We start from the raw sequence: 19837 nt of genomic DNA on the forward strand, positions 1-19837 counted from the left end.
TAATACAATGGGTTGCTTGGATTATGAAGTCTTCAAAATTACAGAAAATAGTATGACCTCCATCCTTATACCACCCGCAATTATCAACATATAACACAACTATAATGCTCATTCATAGACTGAATCCAAATGCTGATGAATAAAATAACTGCTTTTAGGGAAGTGGCTATAGTCAATGGAGTGGGAAATAATTTTGCAGAAAATAAAATCCTCAATTAAAAAAAATAAGGTTATTCCTAAGGAGAGACCAAACAGAGTACTTATGCTGCATTTTTAACATTCTGAGTCTGGCATTTCTCAGACAAAATAAAGATTTACTGATGGCTGAACCTTTTCTCACTGTGAAAATATAATTTAAAGTTCTTTTAAAAACCTAAGAAATTTTTGATAACAGAGACAACACAAAATCAAACAGTAAACCAAAACACAGGACTCTATAAATGTTTCACTGTCATGGAGGATGTCTCTCAAAACAGCAAATTTTCACTGATTTTTGTTACCATTTGTACATTTATAAGGTGGTTTTCAAACTCAGAGAAAAACAGCATGGGGCTTGGAATGTAAATTGGTGCAGCTACTAGGGAAAATAGACTATGAAAGTGAAGTTACTCGCTCAGTCATGTCTGACTGCAGCCCCTTGGAGTGTAGCCCGCCAGGCTCTTCTGTCCATGGAATTCTCCAGGCAAGAATACTGGAGTGGGTTGCCATTCCCTTCTCCAGAGATCTTCCCAACCCAGAAATAGAACCCAGGTCTTCTGAATTGTAGGTGGACTCTTTATCATCTGAGCCACCAGGGAATCCAGGAAAACAGGATGAAGTTCCTCAAAACACTAAAAATAGAGCTACCACATAATCCAGCAATCCCACTCCTGGGCTTATACCCAGACAAAACTAAATGTCAAAAAAATATATATGCACCCTAATGTTCACTGCAGCACTATGTGCAGTATACAATACATGGAAACAATCTAAATGTCAGCTCAACAGAAGAATGAATAAAGAAGCTGTGGTACATATATACCATGGAATACTACTCAGCCCTAAAGAATGAAATAATGCCATTTGCCTTAACATGGATGGACCTAGAGATTATCATACTAAGTGCAGTAAGTCAGACAGAAAAAGGCAAATATCATATGGTATCACTTATATATGGAATCTAAAAAACTGAAAAAAATGAATTTCTTAAAAAAAAATAGAAACAGACTCACAGGCTTAGAGAACAAACTGATGGTTACCGAGAAGAGTCGAGGGAGGTATAGTTCAGGAGTTTGGGATCCACATGTACACACTGTTATATTTAAAATGGATAACCAGTAAGGTCCTGCTGTAAAGAACAGGGAATTCTGCTCAATATTATGTAACAACCTAAATAGGAGAAGAATTTGAAAAATAATGATTCATGTATATACATAACTGAATCACTTTGCTGTATACCTGAAACTTTACTCCAATATAAAATAAAAATTAATAGAAAGACATTCACTGTCAATCTTTCATTAGGTATTTAATGTGAGAAAATTATTTCTATACTCTAAATATGCTTTGACAGGTGATGTGATAATACCACAAACAGAGATAAATAAACACCCTGTATCTCATAGGATTTTTCTGAGAATTAAAACAGATTATTTAGAAAAGGAACTAGCAAAAACAATTGTTACTATTACTAAATTTATTACCTCTTCTGAGACTATCTCTGATAAATCTTACAAAAAAAGATGGAAAGAATGTTGAATTAAGCCATTTTGAGAAATAAAATATGAGGACAAAACAATGAGAATTGTTCCTGTATATTACCTCTTAAAATGTTTTGTTTCTTTCTGTGCTTTGCATAACATATGCATAAGGTCTGAGGCTATCAGATTCTTGCCCTGGTAGAAACATAACATTGACCCTCATCCTCTGGATAAGTATGATTCAGTTCAGTTCAGTTCGGTCACTCAGTCGTGTCCGACTCTTTGCGACCCCATGAATCGCAGCACACCAGGCCTCCCTGTCCATCACCAACTCCTGGAGTTCACTCAGACTCATGTCCATCGAGTCTGTGATGCCATCCAGCCATCTCATCCTCTGTCGTCCCCTTCTCCTCCTGCCCCCAATCCCTCCCAGCATCAGAGTCTTTTCCAATGAGTCAACTCTTCTCATGAGGTGGCCAAAGTACTGGAGTTTCAGCTTTAGCATCATTCCTTCCAAAGAAATCCCAGGGTTGATCTCCTTCAGAATGGACTGGTTGGATCTCCTTGCAGTCCAGGGACTCTCAAGAGTCTTCTCCAACACCACAGTTCAAAAGCATCAATTCTTCAGCACTCAACGTTCTTCACAGTCCAACTCTCACATCCATACATGACTACTGGAAAAACCATAGCCTTGACTAGATGGACCTTAGTCGGCAAAGTAACATCTCTGCTTTTAAATATACTATCTAGGTTGGTCATAACTTTTCTTCCAAGGGGTAAGCGTCTTTTAATTTCATGGCTGCAATCAACATCTGCAGTGATTTTGGAGCCAAAACAAATAAAGTCTGACACTGTTTCTACTGTTTCCCCATCTATTTCCCATGAAGTGATGGGACTGGATCCCATGATCTTCATTTTCTGAATGTTGAGCTTTAAACCAACTTTTTCACTCTCCTCTGTCACTTTCATCAAGAGGCTTTTTAGTTCCTCTTCACTTTCTGCCATAAGGGTGGTGTCACCTGCATATCTGAGGTTATTGATATTTCTCCCGGCAATCTTGATTCCAGCTTGTGTTTCTTCCAGTCCAGTGTTTCTCATGATGTACGCTGCATATAAGTTAAATAAGCAGGATGACAATATACAGCCTTGACGTACTCCTTTTCCTATTTGGAACCAGTCTGTTGCTCCATGTCCAGTTCTAACTGTTGCTTCCTGACCTGCATACAGATTTCTCAAGAGGCAGGTCAGGTGGTCTGGTATTGCCATCTCTTGAAGAATTTTCCACAGTTTATTGTGATCCACACAGTCAAAGGCTTTGGCATAGTCAATAAAGCATAAATAGATGTTTTTCTGGAACTCTCTTGCTTTTTCCATGATCCAGGGATGTTGGCAATTTGATCTCTGGTTCCTCTGCCTTTTCTAAAACCAGCTGGAACATCTGGAAGTTCACAGTTCACATATTGCTGAAGCCTGCCTTGGAGAATTTTGAGCATTACTTTACTAGCATGTGAGATGAGTGCAATTGTGCAGTAGTTTGAGCATTCTTTGGCATTGTCTTTCTTTGGGATTGGGATGAAAACTGACCTTTTGCAGTCCTGTGACCACTGCTGAGTTTTCCAAATTTGCTGGCATATTGAATGCAGCACTTTCACAGCATCATCTTTCAGAATCTGAAACAGCTCAACTGGAATGCCATCACCTCCACTAGCTTTGTTTAAGAAATTACAAAGGAGTGTTTGAGGTCATCCAGGCTTCCTTTGAAACTACCAGGAAACATGGGCAATGCTTTTCCAAGAAAAATTTCTACTCTCATGAAAGACATCCAGAAAACCCTGTTTGAACATCAGTGTTAGCACTGTATTGAAGACAGAGGATTAAGACAGACCTCAGTGAAAGAAGCTTAAGAAATCAAAACATAAACATTCAGCTTCTTGCAGTGAGGGGAAAAATGTACATTACTTTGAAATCTTCACTTCATGGCAGCTAATATTATTAGTTAGAAGTCAAAGGGTCATAGGATCAGAATCAGTGTGGTCCAATGTTTTGCTCTGAATTATAGTCAAGGACCATAAGTTAAGTAGAGATCTGAATCCTCAACTGTCATTTCACAAATATATGCCATAGGTCAAAATTAGGATTTAAATAAATTTGTCTTCTATATTTAAGCAGGTGTACACTACTTAGAGTATCTATCAATTTCACTTCTCAACTTCCAATTCTTTTACTCTCTGAGTTCAAACAGGGGTCAAAGTAGCAAGTGGATGGATCTGTTATATCTGTTTTGGGAAACTGATGTGGGTCACTCTCATCGGATTAAACCTAGTAGTTCAGGTAATGTATTTCCTCCTTAAACAACACAAGTCTTTAATAAGCAGATAAAAAATTCTATTTTTCAGTGAAATAGTCTAGATTGCTTAAAAGTAAAGCAATAATTGCTTATAAAGAGTAGGGTAGGAGAAATTCTATATTCAGATTGAGATTTGCTAAAATTGGAATCCATTCAATTTGTAATTTTTAAAAGCCAGACAATTACCTTGTTTGAGGATATTTAAATAAAGGAAACAATGAGAGCGTAGTGCCTCTGTTGAATGTGCCATTTTACTGGGCTATAAATAAAATTCCTGGTGAGTTTTTGAAGTCTAAAGGGCTTCCTAGAATTTAAGGATGGCTTCTGGACAGGAAAAAGGCTGCTGATGAAATTTCTTCTCCTTCCTCATGTTTCTGGATGTCCTTAAAATAGACATCCATCATCACAAATAAATAGGGGCTTCCCTGATAACTCAGTAGGTAAAGAATCTGCCTGCAATGCAGGAGGCCCTGGTTCGATTCCTAGGTTGGGAAGATCTGCTGGAGAAGGGATAGGCTACCCATTCCAGTATTCTTGGGCTTCCCTAGTGGCTCAACTGGTAAAGAATCTGCCTGCAATATAGGAGACCTGGGTTCAATTCCTGGAGTGGGAAGATTCCCCTAGAGAAGGGAAAGGTTACCCACTCCAGTCCATGGGGTCGCAAAGAGTCAGATACCACTGAGAGACTTTCACTTCATTTTCACTTTACTGCATCACAAATAAAAATGAGTCTTACCTATCATCCATTGTGACCTGATGACATTTTCAGAACACTATATTCAAAAACTATGGAAGATGCATTTTTCCCAAGAACGCATGGCACATTCATTCAAATAGGCCATTTTGGGGGTCATAAAACAAGCCCCAACATTTTAAAATAACTGAAATTATACAGGAATAACTTATCTGACTACAATGGAATTACATTAGATACCAATAGTGATAACATATCTAGAAAAAAACAAGTATTTATAAATTTAAATAGAACACTTCTAGCTAATCCCTTGTCAAAGAAGAATGATGAGGTATTTTACAAAATACATCTAATTAAATGGGGAAGAAAAAACCAGTAGATGCAAATTTGTGATGTGCCACTAAAGCAATGATTAAAAATAAATTTTAAATGTTCAAAATCATAAAGAAAAAAGGTCTTGACCTGAGGTTCCAATTTAATAAGGGAGGGGAAACAACATAAAGAAACTCCAAGAGAAAGAAATAACAAATATAGGTAGAAATTAATGAATTTTTTTAGAAAACAGACAAACACTTGAGAAAATAACAAAACCAGAGCTTCCCTGATGGCTTGCTGCTGCTGCTAAGTCGCATCAGTCGTGTCCGATTCTATATGATCCCATAGACGGCAGCCCATCAGGATCCGCCATCCCAGGGGTTCTCCAAGCAAGAACACTGCAGTGGGTTGCCATTTCTTTCTCCAATGCATGAAAGTGAAAAGTGAGAGTGAAGTCGCTCAGTCGTGTCCAACTCTTAGCGACCCCATGGTCTGCAGCCTACCAGGCTCCTCTGTCCATGGGATTTTCCAGGCAAGAGTACTGGAGTGGGGTGCCATGGCCTTCTCTGATGGCTTAGTGGTAAAGAATCCACCTGCCAATGCAGAAGACAGGGGTTCAGTCCCTGGGTCGCCCACGAGCCTCAACTACTGAGCCCACATGCTGCAACTCCTAAAGCTCATGAGCCCTAGAGCCTGTGCTCTGCAACAAGAGAAGCCACTGCAATGAGAGGCCTGAGCACCACCTGCTCCCTGGAAAAACCTGCTCAACCGTGAAGACCCAGCAAGACAGCAACAAGAAAAGCTAAAGCTGGGTCCTTGAAAACATCAACAAAACTACTAAACCACTAGATAAATTAATCCATAAGATGGGACAGAAGTCATAAATTAGCAATATAAAAATTTATGTAATATTTAATATTATATAAAGAATATAAATTTACTAGGTCAGTGTAATACTGATAAGAAAATAGCCTGACAGACATTCTAAAAGAAAGAAAATGATACATCAGTATCCTTCATGAATGAATATATGCATACACAAAATATTAGGAAATCAAATCCACTTATATATCTTTTTAAAAATATGGCCAAGTAGAATTTTCCCAGGAATAAAAGGTTGAATTAATACTCCAAAATCAGTCAATGTAATACACTAAATTAAAAAAAATAAGAGGAAAAGCATATAACAATGTACATACAAAAAGCACTTGAAAAAACTTAACACCTATTTATGATAAAAATGCTCAGGAAACTAGTAATAAAGGGGATTTATTCAGTCTTGATAAAGGTAGCCATTTCCTTCTCCAGGGGATCTTCCCGACCCAGGGATTGAACCCGGGTCTCCTGCATTGTAGACAGACGCTTTACCATCTGAGCCACCAGGGAAGTCACAAAAAAACTACAGATAACACAGTATCAAATGGTGACATAACCTTTTCCCTTTAAGATCAAGAAGAGAGTGAAGTTGCTTATTCACTCTACGTCAACCCTTACTGAAGGAATCAGCCAATTTAATAATACAAGGAAAAAGACATAAAATTGAAGAAGTAATAAGAACCTATTTATTCACTAAAGACATGTAGAAAATCTTAAGAAATGTACAACAGAATGACTAAAATTAATGAGCTAGTTTAGCAAGATTGTAGGATAATAGGTCAATATGCAAAATCGATTGTATTTCTATACACTAGCAGCAAAAGATGAAGAAATTAAAAGTTCAGTGGATAATTTTTTTAATGAAATATCTGTAAATATATTTAATAAAAGATACACAAGACCTCCACACTTAAAACTACAAACAACTGGTGATGGAAACTAGAGAGGATCTAAATAAATGGAGATATATACCATGTTCATTCATTGAAAGACTCTACAGCTATAAGGAGTATAATTCCATCAAGCTTCTTTAAAAAAACAGAAATTCAGAAGCTGGCTGTAAAATTTATGTGGAGGTGCATAGCACCTGGACAAAGAACAAACAATCTTCCCTGGTTGGAGAAGATCCCCTGGAGGAGGGCATGGCAACCCACTGCAGTGTTCTTGCCTGGGAAATCCCATAGACAGAGGAGCTGGCAGGCTACAGTCCATGGGGTCACAAAGAGTCAGACACACGAAGAACGACTAAGCACGGCACAGAACAAAATTGATTTCAAGACTTTCTATAAAGTTATGCTGATTAGGACATTGTGATACTGGCAACAAACAAAGCTAAGCCCATTTTTGAAATGGAGGAGACAGCCCAGAAGTAAACTAACATATACGGTCATTTTTCACCAAAACAACAAGAACAAAGTAATCCACTGAAGGAAAAAGAAACCTTCTCAACAGTAGATACTGGAATAACTGGACCTCAAACTCTAACTCAAACCACATACACAAAAAATTCAATTCAAAGTATATCTTAGACTCAAGTTCAAAAATTGAAACTACTTTTCAACTACCCTAGAACTAAATATAGGAGACTATATGATCAAGAGGCTTTATTTTTTTAAGTGGTACAGGAACAGCAACTACTAAAAGTATGACGAATTAGATTTCATCAGAAAAAGCTGTCTGGTCATCTGAAGATAGCATTAAGAAAATCAAGTGGCAAGCCACAGACGGGGAGAACATATTGCCATAACATAAAGGATTGCCTTGTTTTATTGCATTTCACTTTACTGTGTTCAAGATATTGCACATTCTACAAAATTGAATGTTTTGGCAATCTTACATTGAGCAATTCTATCACTACCATTTTTTCCAACAAAATTTGCTCATTCTATATCTCTGTGTCACATTTTGGTAATTCTCACAATATTTCAAACTGTCATTATTATTCAATTTATTATGGTGATCTATAAACAAAGCTCTTTGATGTTACTATTGTAATTGTTTAGTGGAATCATGAACTGCACCCATAAAAGACTGTGACCTTAATAAACATGTCAGTAAATACATTCTATAGGGAGACAGCTGCCACAGATAGTGATTCCTCTGATGGACCTGGGAAAAGTAACCTGTAAGCTTTCTGGAAAAGCTTCACTGCTCTAGATCCCATTAAGAATACTTGTGACTCAGGGGAAGTGGTCTAGACATCAACATTAACAGGAGTTAATGGAGAAGGTGATTCCAACCCTCATGCATCACTTTGACGGGTTCAGCCCTTCAGTGGAAGAAGTAACAGCCGATGTGGTGGAAACAGCAAGGGAGGAGGGGACACAAGTGCACCTGTGGCTGATTCCTGCTGGTGTATGGCAGAAACCACAAAAATATTCTGAAGTAATTAGCCTCCGATTAAAATAAATTAATTAATTTTAAAAAATAAATAAAAATAAACTAATTCCCCAAAAATGTAAAAAAAAAAAGAAAAGAAGAAGGAGAAAGAAACAGCAAGAGAGCTAAAATGAGACGTGGAGCCTGAGGATGTGATTATTTGCTGCCATTTGATCATAAAACTCTAATAGAGGAGTCGCTTTTTATGGATAACCAAAGAGAATGGCTTCTTGAGATGGAATCTATTTCTGCTGGAGATGCTGTGAAGATTGCTGAAAAGGAAGCAACGGATTTAGAACGTGTCTTAAACTTAGGTGATAAAGCAGAGGCAGGGTTTTAGAGGACAGACTCTAATTTTGAAAGAAGTTCTCCTGTGAGTTAGATCACATGGCATCTAAGTTACAGAGAAATTGTTTATGAAAGGAAGAGTCAATTCAATGCTACAAACTTCAGTGTTGTCTTATTTTAAGAAATCTCCATGGCCACCCCACCCTTCAGTAACTACCACCCTGATCAGTCAGCAGCCACCGAGGCCACAGCCCCTCACCAGCACAAAGATTATGACTCAATGAAGGCCCAGATAGTGGTTAGCATTTTAATCAAAAAAGTATTTCTAATTAAGGTATGAACAATGTTTACTTAACTTATATGCAGAACACATCATGCAACATGCCGGGCTGGATGAAGCACAAGCTGGAACCAAGATTGCTGGGAGAAATATCAATAACCTTAGATATGCAAATGACACAATCCTAATGGCAGAAAGCAAAGAGGAACTAAAGAGCTTCTTGATGAAAGTGAAAGAGGGGAATGAAAGGTTGGCTTAAAACTCAACATTCAGAAAACTAACATCATGGCTTCCGGTCCCATCACTTCATGGCAAATAGATGGGGAAACAATGGAAACAGTGACAGACTTTCTTTTCTTGGGCTCCAAAATCACTGCTGATGGTGACTGCAGACATGAAATTAAAAGACGCTTATTCCTTGGAATGAAAGTTATGACCAACTTAGACAGCATATTAAAAAGCAGAAACATTATTTTGCCAACAAAGGTCCATCTAGTCAAGGCTATAGTTTTTCCAGTGGTCATGTATGGAAGTGAGAGGTGGACCACAAGAAGGTTGAGTGCCAACGAATTGATGCTTCTGAACTGCGGTGTTTGAGAAGACTCTTGAGAGTCCCTTGGACTGCAAACAGATCAAACCAGTTCATCCTAAAGTAAATCAATCCTGAATATTCATTGGAAGGACTGATGATGAAGCTGAAGCTCCAATACTTTGGCCACCTGATGCTAAGAGCTGACTCGTTAGAAAGACTCTGATGCTGGGAAAGACTGAAGGCAGGAGAAGGGATGACAGAGGATGAGATGGTTGGATGGCATCACCAACTCAATGGACATGAGTCTGAGAAAGCTCTGGGAGATAGTAAAAGAGAAGGAAGCCTGGCATGCTGCAGTCCATAGGGTGAAGTGAAGTGAAGTGAAAGTCTCTTAGTCGTGTCCAACTCTTTGCAACTCCATGGACTAATAGAAAATGAAATAAGAAAGAATGAAGAGACAGAGCCAAATCAAAAACAACACCCAGTTGTGGATGTGATGGGTGATGGAAATAGAGTCCAATGCTGTAAAGAACAATATGGCATAGGAACCTGGAATGTTAGGTCCATGAATCAAGGCAAATTACAAGTGGTCAAACAGGAGATGGCAAGAGTGAACATCGACATTTTAGGGATCAGCGAACTAAAATGGACTGGAATGGGCGAATTTAATTCTGATGACCATTATACCTACTACCACCAGGAAAAATCCCTTAGAAGAAATGGAGTAGCTCTCGTAATCAACAAAAGAGTCCAAAATGCAGTACTTGGGTGCAATCTCAAAAATGCCAGAATGACCTCTGTTTGTTTCCAAGGCAAACCATTCAATATCACAGTAATCCAAGTCTATGCTCCAACCAGTAATGCAGAAGAAGCTGAAGTTGAAAGGTTCTGTGAAGACCTATAAGACCTTCTAGAACCAACACCAAAAAAAGATGCCCTCTTCATCATAGGGACTGGAATGCAAATGTAGGAAGCCAAGAGATATCTGGAATAACAGGTAAATCTGGCCTTGGAGTACAGAATGAAGTAGGGCAAAGGCTAATAAAATTTTGCAAAGGGAACACACTGGTCATAGCAAACACCCTCTTCCAACAACACAAGAGAAGATTCTACACATGAACATCACCAGATGGTCAATACCGAAATCAGATTAATTATATTTTTTGCAGCCAAAGATGGAGAAATTCTATACAGTCAAAAATACAAGACTGGGAGCTGCTTGTGGCTCAGATCATGAGCTCCTTATTGTCAAATTCAGATTTAAAATGAACAAGGGAAAACCACTAGACCATTCAGGTATGACCTAAATCAAATTCCTTATGATTTTACAGTGGAAGTGAGAAATAGATTCAAGGGATTAGATCTGATAGAGTGCCTGAAGAACTATGGACGGAGGTTCATGACAGTGTACAGGGACAGGGATCAAGATCATCCCCAAGAAAACAGAAATGCAGAAAGGCAAAATGGCTGTCTGACAAGGCCTTACAAATAGCTGAGAAAAGAAGAAAGGCAAAAGGCAAAGGAGGAAAGGAAAGATATATTCATTTGAATGCAGAGTTCCAAAGACTAGCAAGGAGAGATAAGAAAGCCTTCCTCAGTGATCAATGCAAAGAAATAAAGGAAAACAATAGAATGAGAAAAACTAGAGATCTCATCAAGAAAACTAGAGATACTAAGGGAATATTTCATGTAAAGATGGGCACATAAAGGATAGAAATGGTATGGACCTAACAGAAGCAGAAGATATTAAGAAGAGGTGGGAAGAAAAAACAGAAGAACTGTACAAAAAAGATCTTCATGACCCAGATAATCACGATGGTGTGATCACTCACCTAGAGCCAGACATCCTGGAATGTGAAGTTAACTGAGCCTTAGGAAGCATCACTATGAACAAAGCTAGTGGAGGTGATAGAATTCCAGTTGAGCTATTTCAATTCCTAAAAGTGATGCTGTGAAAGTCCTGCACTCAATATGCCAGCAAATTTGGAAAACTCAGCAGTGGCCATAGCACTGGAAAAGGTCAAGTTTTCATTCCAATCCCCAAAAAAAGGCAATGCCAAAGAATGCTCAAACTACCACACAATTGCACTCATCTCACATGCTAGCAAAGTAATGCTCAAAATTCTCCAAGCCAGGCTTCAACAGTACATGAACCGTGAAATTTTAGATGTTCAAGCTGAATTTAGAAAAGGCAGAGGAACCAGAGATCAAATTGTCAACATCTGTTGAATCATTACAAAAGCAAGAGAGCTCCAGGAAAACATCTACTTCTGCTTTATTGACTACGTCAAAGCCTTTGACTATGTGGATCACAATAAACTGGAAAATTCTTCAAGAGATGGGAATACCAGACCACCTGGGATCACAATAAACTGGAAAATTCTTCAAGAGATGGGAATACCAGACCACCTGACCTGCCTCCTGAGAAATCTATATGCAGGTCAAGAAGCAACAGTTATAACTGGACATGGGACTGGTTCCAAATTGGGAAAGGAGTATGTCAAGGTTGTATATTGTCACCGTACTTATTTAACTTATATGTAGAGTACATCATGTGAAATGCTGGTGTAGGAAGCACAAGCTGGAATCAAGGTTGCTGGAAGAAATATCAATAATCTCAGATATGCAGATGACACCACCCTTACAGAAGAAAGCAAAGAGGAACTAAAGAGCTTCTTGATGAAAGTGAAAGAGGAGAGTGAAAAAGTTGGCTTAAAACTCAACATTCAGAAAACTAAGATCATGGCATCTGGTCCCATCACTTCACGGCAAATAAGTGGAGAAACAATGGGAACAGTGAGATACTTTCTTTTCTTCGGCTCCAAAATCACTAATGGTGACTGCAGCCATGAAATTAAAAGATGCTTACTCCTTGGAAGAAAAGCTGTGACCAACCTAGACAGCATATTAAAAAGCAGAGACATTACTTTGCCAACAAAGGTCCATCTAGTCAAGGCTATGGTTTTTCCAGTAGTCAAGTATTAATGTGAGAGTTGTACCATAAAGAAAGCTGAACGCCTAAGAATTGATATTTTGAACTGTGGTGTTGGAGAAGACTCTTGAGAGTCCCTTGGACTTCAAGGAGATCCACCCAGTCAACCCTGAAGGAAATGTACCTTGAACATTCATTGGAAGGACTGATGCTGAAGCTGAAACTCGAATATTTTGGCCACCTGATGGGAAGAACTGACTCACTGGTAAAGACCCTGATGCTGGGAAAGTTTGAAGGCAGGAGGAGAAGAAGATGACAGAAGATGAGGTGGTTGGATGGCATCACCAACTCGATGGACATGAGTCTGAGCAAGTTCCAGGAGTTGGTGATGGACAGGGAAGCCTAGCATGCTGCAGTCCATGGGGTCGCAAAGAGTTGGACACAACTGAGTGACTGAACTGAACATTTGCAACTTCCTTTGAAATGTTCTTCTCTCTCCATCTTCTTTTTAATAAATGACTGATGGGTAACTAGAGGCATAGAAAATTTATGGACATATGTAAAGCAAATATAATAAAACATAATCATAGAATTAGATGGTGGGGCTATGGATACTTGTGGCACACCTTTCAACCTTTTATGTTTGCAAATTTTTATAATAAAATGTTGAAAATTGAAGAATGGTTTTCTTTGAGTACTGAGATTATGGGTTATATATTTTCTGCAAATCTCCATTTGTTATAATGATATACTTTATTTTAAGTAAAGTAGTTTAAAAGTTAAGTGAAGAGATTTTAATTTTTATTTTCAAAGAATTAAAAAGACATCAGTCTATGGTCATATAATACTTCTCACAGCTGAAAATAGATTTAAACTAGAAATCAATAACAGAAATATAACTGGAAAATCCGAAATAACTGGAGCTTAACACTTATCTAAGTAACATATGGACCAAAGAAGATATCTCATGAGAAATTTTAGAATATTTTGAACTAAATTTAAGTTAAAATATAACATCAAAATTTGTGAAATGCAGTGAAAACAATTCTTAGAAGGAAATTTATAGTATTAAATGCATACATTAGAAAAGAAAGATCTAAAATCAGTAATCCAAGCTTCTACTTTAGAAAACTAGGCCACAGGTGCAAGCCCAGTGCCAAGGTCACCTCCGGAACTGACTGAGCCTCTGCGTCACTGTTGACAAAAGGCCCCTGATCATCAGCAGCAAGCTTCCTGACTCCAAGTTAGGTAAAAGGCCCACCTCAGTGCTCACCCTACAGTGCCCTAACCAATCGCCTAATGCCAACCTTACAGCATGGATTTTATTTGCCTTGAGGCTATAAAAACTGACTACTAAACCACAGAAACTGTTAATGCTCCCTGGTCTGTCAGGAGGTCAGTCCACTGAGCTCTCAGTGCCCCCCCTTATCTCTGCTCTTTGCTCTTAATAAACTCACTCCCTTCCGCAATGCTGTGTCTGGAAATTCTTTTCCAGCCTGTGCTTGGACTGCCATGACAGAAAGAGAAGAGCAAAATTAGCCCAAAATTAACAATAGGAAATAAAAAATAGTAAGAATTGCAGCAGAAATCAATGAGGTCAAAAACAGGATATTAGCAGACAAAAATGATAAAACCAAGACCTCGTTCTTCGAGAAGTTCAAAGAAATTGATAAGCCACTTGCTAGGCTAACTAAGGGAAAGAGAGAGAGGACAAAAATTACTAATATCAAAAATGAAGAGGGAACATTCATGACAATCCTATGGACATAATAGGATAATCACAGAATACTGTGAACAACTGTACATCAATAAATTTGATGACCTAGATGAACTGCACCCATCTCTTGAAAGGCAAGATCTTCCAAAACTTATACAAGAAGAAATAAGCAATATGAATAGGCCTCTATCTACTAAAGACATTCAATCAATAATCAATAACCTTACAAAGCAGAAAATTTCAGGCACAGATAGACTCAGTGATGAATTCTACCCAATAGTTAAGGAAGTAGTTATACCAATTGTCTAAAGCCTCTTTCAGAGGACAGAAGTAGAGGAAATACATGCTACTTCATCCTGGGAGGTCAGCATTACCCTAATCCCAAAACAGGAAAAGACACTGCAGGAAAAGCAAACTACAGACCAACATGTATCATGAACACAGACTGGAGAGTCCTCAACAAAATCATGGCAAATTAAATTCAACAATGTATAAAAAGAATTCTATTTCACAACCAAGTGGGATTTACCCCAGGTATGCAAGGATGGTTTAAAATTCATCAACTGGCTAAGGAAGAAACATCAAATGATCATATCAAGATATGAAAAGAAAACATTTGACAAAAGCCAACATCCACTCATAATTTTAAAAAATCAATAAATTATGAATAGAGAGGAACTTCCTCAACTAGATAAAGACCATGTACAAAAAACTTAGAGGAAACATTATACTTAACAGTGAGAATCCCACAGACAGAGGCTCATGGCAGGCCATGGTCCACAGCATCACAAAGAGCTGGACACGACTGAAGCAACTTAGCATGCACAAGAAACGCAAAGCTTCCCCACTGAGATCAGCGACAGAGAAAGGTTACCCCTCTCACCACTCCTCTTCAGCATGACACCTGAAGTCCTGGCTAGTTCATTAAGACTATCTGAGAACTATGCAAACTGTCCTTCATGTCTCATAAAATCTGCGAGACATCATTCTACCAGGTAGAAGAAGCTACTGTCCCTGTTGAATGACTTCTCATGTAAGCATGTGACAAGCAAGGAGTCTCCATCAATCACAAAAGTTAGATTCAACAAAATCTTTTAGTAAAGTGGGATATATAAAATAAAAATCAACCAGTTAAAATAAATGTTACTGATTTATGACTATATTTTCTACAAGGATATGTTGCTATTTTTTTTTATTATCAGCATCATTGGTGTTGTAGTTATATCAACAGCTACTCTTTGTTGAGTCAGTTCAGTTCAGTTGCTCAGTAGTGTCCAACTCTTTGCAACCCCATGCACTGCAGCATCCCAGCTTCACTGTTCATCACCAACTCCCTGAGCTTGCTCAAACTCATGTCCATCAAGTTGGTGACAGCAGCTGACCATCTCATCCTCTGTTGTCCCATTCTCTTCCTGCCTTCAATCTTTCCCAGCATCAAGGTCTTTTCCAATGAGTCAGTTCTTCACATCAGGTAGCCAGAGTATTGGAGCTTCAGCATCAGTCCTTCCAATGAATATTTGACTGGGGATCGAACTAGGGTCTCCAGCATTGGAAGGTGGATTCTCAACCACTGGACTAGCAGGGAAGTCATCTTTGATGAGTACTTATCACAGCAGGCAGTCTGCTATGAATTTCAAAAATAACCTCATTTCAGCATTACAACTATCCTACATAAAGACAAATTGCAATTACTATTTCATAACAAGAAAAACTGGGCTCACTGGGACAAAGTAATATGTCCAGTGCTAAAAGGCAGAGCCAGGATCTAAACTTAAAATCTGATTCTAAGGCCATTATTCTGGATACAAACATATGTAATATATACGCATGCAAAACATCAGAAATCTGATTCATTTTGGAAACCATCTGGTAATGACACCTGTTGACAGCCATAGGGAAAATAATGCTTTCCCACCATCACCAAATTGCTCTAAGTAAGTATGCTGAATGATCATTTATGTGTTTATCACTTTATAGATACACGGAGACACAGAGCAGAAAATTTCACAGCACGTTATTTTTTGTTTCAAAGTACTTACCTAGCTTTTGCTATTTCACTCAATATTAATTTTGTCATTTTCCTGAAAAATACTGCATGATATGCTAACTTTAAAAAGAGGATTATTGTGAACCATCAATACTTTCCAAATAAACACATAATTTACTTATTGTTAGGGAAAGAAGAGAGGGCAATCCAATTATTTTTAATACTGTTTAATCTGAGTATCTCATGATATTGTGGTTTTATAAACTATAAATGTCAAAGACTGAAAACTACCCCATTGTGGTTGCTATTTTGACCTTAGAATAGAATATTTACTAAATGTGGCTAATGTGTTTTATTTTGTCACCTCTAAATAGACGATATTTTATGTAAACAGCACTCTTGGGAAAAAAAAAGAAAAATAAAAAATGCACTTATACTTACAACAACAAAGAGAATGAGCCAAAACACTAATGGTAACAAACTTCATGGAATAAACAATCTGGTGGCTAAGATGGATACTAATCAAATAATTACACAAAAAATTTAAATCAATCATAAATATGACAAATGACACACAGCTCAAAAGTAGCTTGCTTGAAGGTTTTGAGCCTGACAGCTGAAGAATCAGTACTCCCTTGTAATCTGTCCCATAAAGACAGTAAAGAGTGACAGAGGGAGGGTTTAAAATGAGCCTGAATTCACTTGCTCCCAAGGACACAACAAACCTACAACTAATACAATAATTCTCTAAAGTTTGCTGAGAAAAAAGCCACAGTCCAGCCTCAGGATGTGCGATACCTTTCAAGAAAAAGGAAGGATGACCCCAAGGGCAGAACCTCAAGGCCAGAAGGCAGAGCCCAGAGCCACAGAGGATTGTTTGCTAGAAATTTTAATTTCTTGGGACCAACCAGTAACTTCTTTTTTTTCATTTTCTTCTTTTCTGAACAGGGATGTTCATAACTGATACCCTGACCCTGTCACAATGTTCCATCTTGGGCACAGATAACCTGCCTTCTAGCTCCACGCTACTTTGATGGAAAGGAGTGAGAATCAAAGACTGAGAATGGTTCATATGCAGCAGCCTCACCCATACCTGATTTAAATAATTTGGCTGATGATATTTGGATGTGCTGAGCTGATAAGATTTAAATGAAAGTTTGGACTTGAGGTGATACCATCATGGGTTGAGGCTTTGGGGGACTTTGGGATGGGGTGACTATATTTTTCATGTGAAACAGACATGAGTTTTTCTGGGCAGAGAGTAGACTGTAGTAGACAAATAAATGGCCCCCAGTGAATGAAGTCCATGCCCTAATCTGCAGGACCTGTGAATATTACCTTAGACGGCCAAAAGAACTTGCATATGTCATTCATTCATTTAAGGACTTTGAGATGGGAGATTATCCTGGATTATCCAAGAGGCCCAATATGATCTCAGGCAGGTTAGAGAGGAGAGAAGTGCCATGCTACTGGCTTAGAGATGGGGGTGGGCACATGACAGGTATTGAGGAACCTCTACAAGCTGGAAAAGACAAGGAAACAGATCCCCCTAAACCCCCTGATGTAACACAGCCCTGCTAACACCTTGACTTTAGACTTCTGATTTTCAGAATTGAAAGAAAACAAATTTGTGTGTTTTAATCCAGTAAGTTAGTTGGAATTTGTTACGACAATAAGAATTCAGTACAACTAACATTTACCATCAACTCCATTAAAATAACCAATCCACTTCCATCTTTGAAACACCTGTGAGAATGAGCCCGCACCCCACTTCACTTCCTCTCTTTCCCTGTGGGAACTTACAGGGTGTACACGCTCCATCTCTACTCCTTCCCTTTCAAACTCCTGAAGGCGGTTGAGCTGACCTAACCTTAGACTGAATCTGCATAGGGCTCCTCTGCCAAACACCACCAGCGACAAGCTATGGACGGCCAAATCCAAACAGCCCTGTTTAGTTCTTGAGTTACTGACCTGTTGTCAATGTCTGAGATTTTCATGGCATTTCTTCTTTGAAAGGGTCTCTTCTCCCTTGACTTCAGCTACATTATTCCCTTCCAAATCTGCTCTTCTTATTACATCTCTGTGTGCATGCTCAGTCCCTCAGTGTGTCAGACTCTGTGATACCATGGACTGTAGCCCGCCAAGCTCCCCTGCCCATGATTCTCCAGGCAAGAATGCTGGAGTGGGTTGCCATTTCCTTCTCCAGGGGATCTTCCCAACCCAGGGAAGGAACCTCTCAGCCCACAGTGGCCTCTGGATCACACAGAGCTGAATTCTACGTTCCTTTTGTATCACCCGTTCCGTTGATGGGAACGAGCTCTGCATTTGTCTGCCCAAGTACTTCCTCCCACGTGTAAGCCTAATTATGCAACTCCCCGGTTTAAAATCCATTAACCATACTTCATAGCTTTCAGATTAGATCTGCCTGTTCATATTTCATCTCTTTTTAGTGCTCCCAAACACCATAGCTTCACAGTGACAAATGAGTATTCTGATTCAGATGATCTGTCTCATACCAGCTCCCCTACGCATTAGCTCCAAGGATAGCAGATGAGGTAGGGAATTGGCCTCAGATTCTCATCTGTGAAATCCATCCAGACAATATGGCCCAACTCACGGAGGTGTCAAACGAGTAAATGAATCAGTTCTTGTAAAGAGGCCAAGGACAAAGCAATAGGATGCACGTATTATTATTGTTGTTGTTGTTCTTATATTATTATCATTCTCTTCAGGAACCATGAATGGGGCGCTAGATTGGGGGTCCTTCCCTGAACTGTGAGGCAGATGCAGGTCTTAGTGCCTTGGGGTCTTTTTGTTTGTGGTTTGTGGTTTTTTCTTTTTTGTTTTTTCAGCAGGTTTCTGTTTAATCATTGTGGCTTCCCAGGTGACTCAGTGGTAAAGAAATCCACCTGCCAATGCAGGAGACACAGCTTCCATCCCTGGGTCAGGAAGATCCCCTGGAGATGGAAATGGCAACCCACTCCAGTATTCTTGCCTGGGAAATCCCATGGACAGAGGAGCCTGGTGGGCCATAGTCCATGGGGTCACAAAGAGTCGGACACGACTGAGCAACTAAACACCAACATTTAATCATTAAATTATTTTTACTAAAAATGATCCAATAACTCCAAAGTTCAATATCTAATTTAGAGTTACATAGCATGTGGAACAAAACTGGGAAAGAAGTACGTCAAGGCTGTATATTGTCACCCTGCTTATTTAAATTATACACAGAGTACAAGATGTGAAATGCTCAGCTGGATAACTCACAAGCTGGAATAAGGATTGCCTGGAGAAATATCAACAACCTCAGATATACAGATGATACCACTCTAATGGCAGAAAGCAAAGAGGAACTTAAGAGCCTCTTGATGAGAGTGAAAGAGGAGAGTCAAAAGGTTGGCTTAAAACTCAACATTCAAAAAACGAAGATCATGCCGTCGGGTCCCATCACTTCAAGGCAAATAGATGACAAAAAAATGGAAACAGTGACAGATTTTATTTTCTTGAGCTCCAAAATCACTGCGGATGGTGACTGGGCCACAATATTAAAGGATGCTTGCTCCTTGGAAGGAAAGCTATGACAAAACTAGACAGCATGCTAAAAAGCAGACATCATTTTGCTGACATAGGTCTGTTTAATCAAAGCCATGGTTTTTCCAGTAGTCATGCATGGATGTGAGAGTTGGACCATAAAGAAGGCTGAGCACCAAAGAATTGATGCTTTCAAACTTTGTTGCTGGAGAAGACTCTTGAGAGTCCCTTGGACAGCAAGGACATCAAACCAGCCAACCCTAAAGGAAATCAACTC

At 38.9% G+C, this 19837-nt stretch overlaps 1 pseudogene; it reads right to left on the reverse strand.

Annotated features, from left to right (window-relative positions):
• The window catches only part of LOC138081230 (probable ATP-dependent RNA helicase DDX60), a 90022-nt pseudogene extending 72175 nt beyond the window's left edge, over window positions 1-17847 (reverse strand).
• Between the last annotated feature and the right edge of the window lie 1990 nt (window positions 17848-19837).

Source organism: Capricornis sumatraensis, chromosome 6, assembly GCF_032405125.1.
Source record: "Capricornis sumatraensis isolate serow.1 chromosome 6, serow.2, whole genome shotgun sequence".
NCBI classification, from domain to species: Eukaryota; Metazoa; Chordata; class Mammalia; order Artiodactyla; family Bovidae; genus Capricornis; species Capricornis sumatraensis.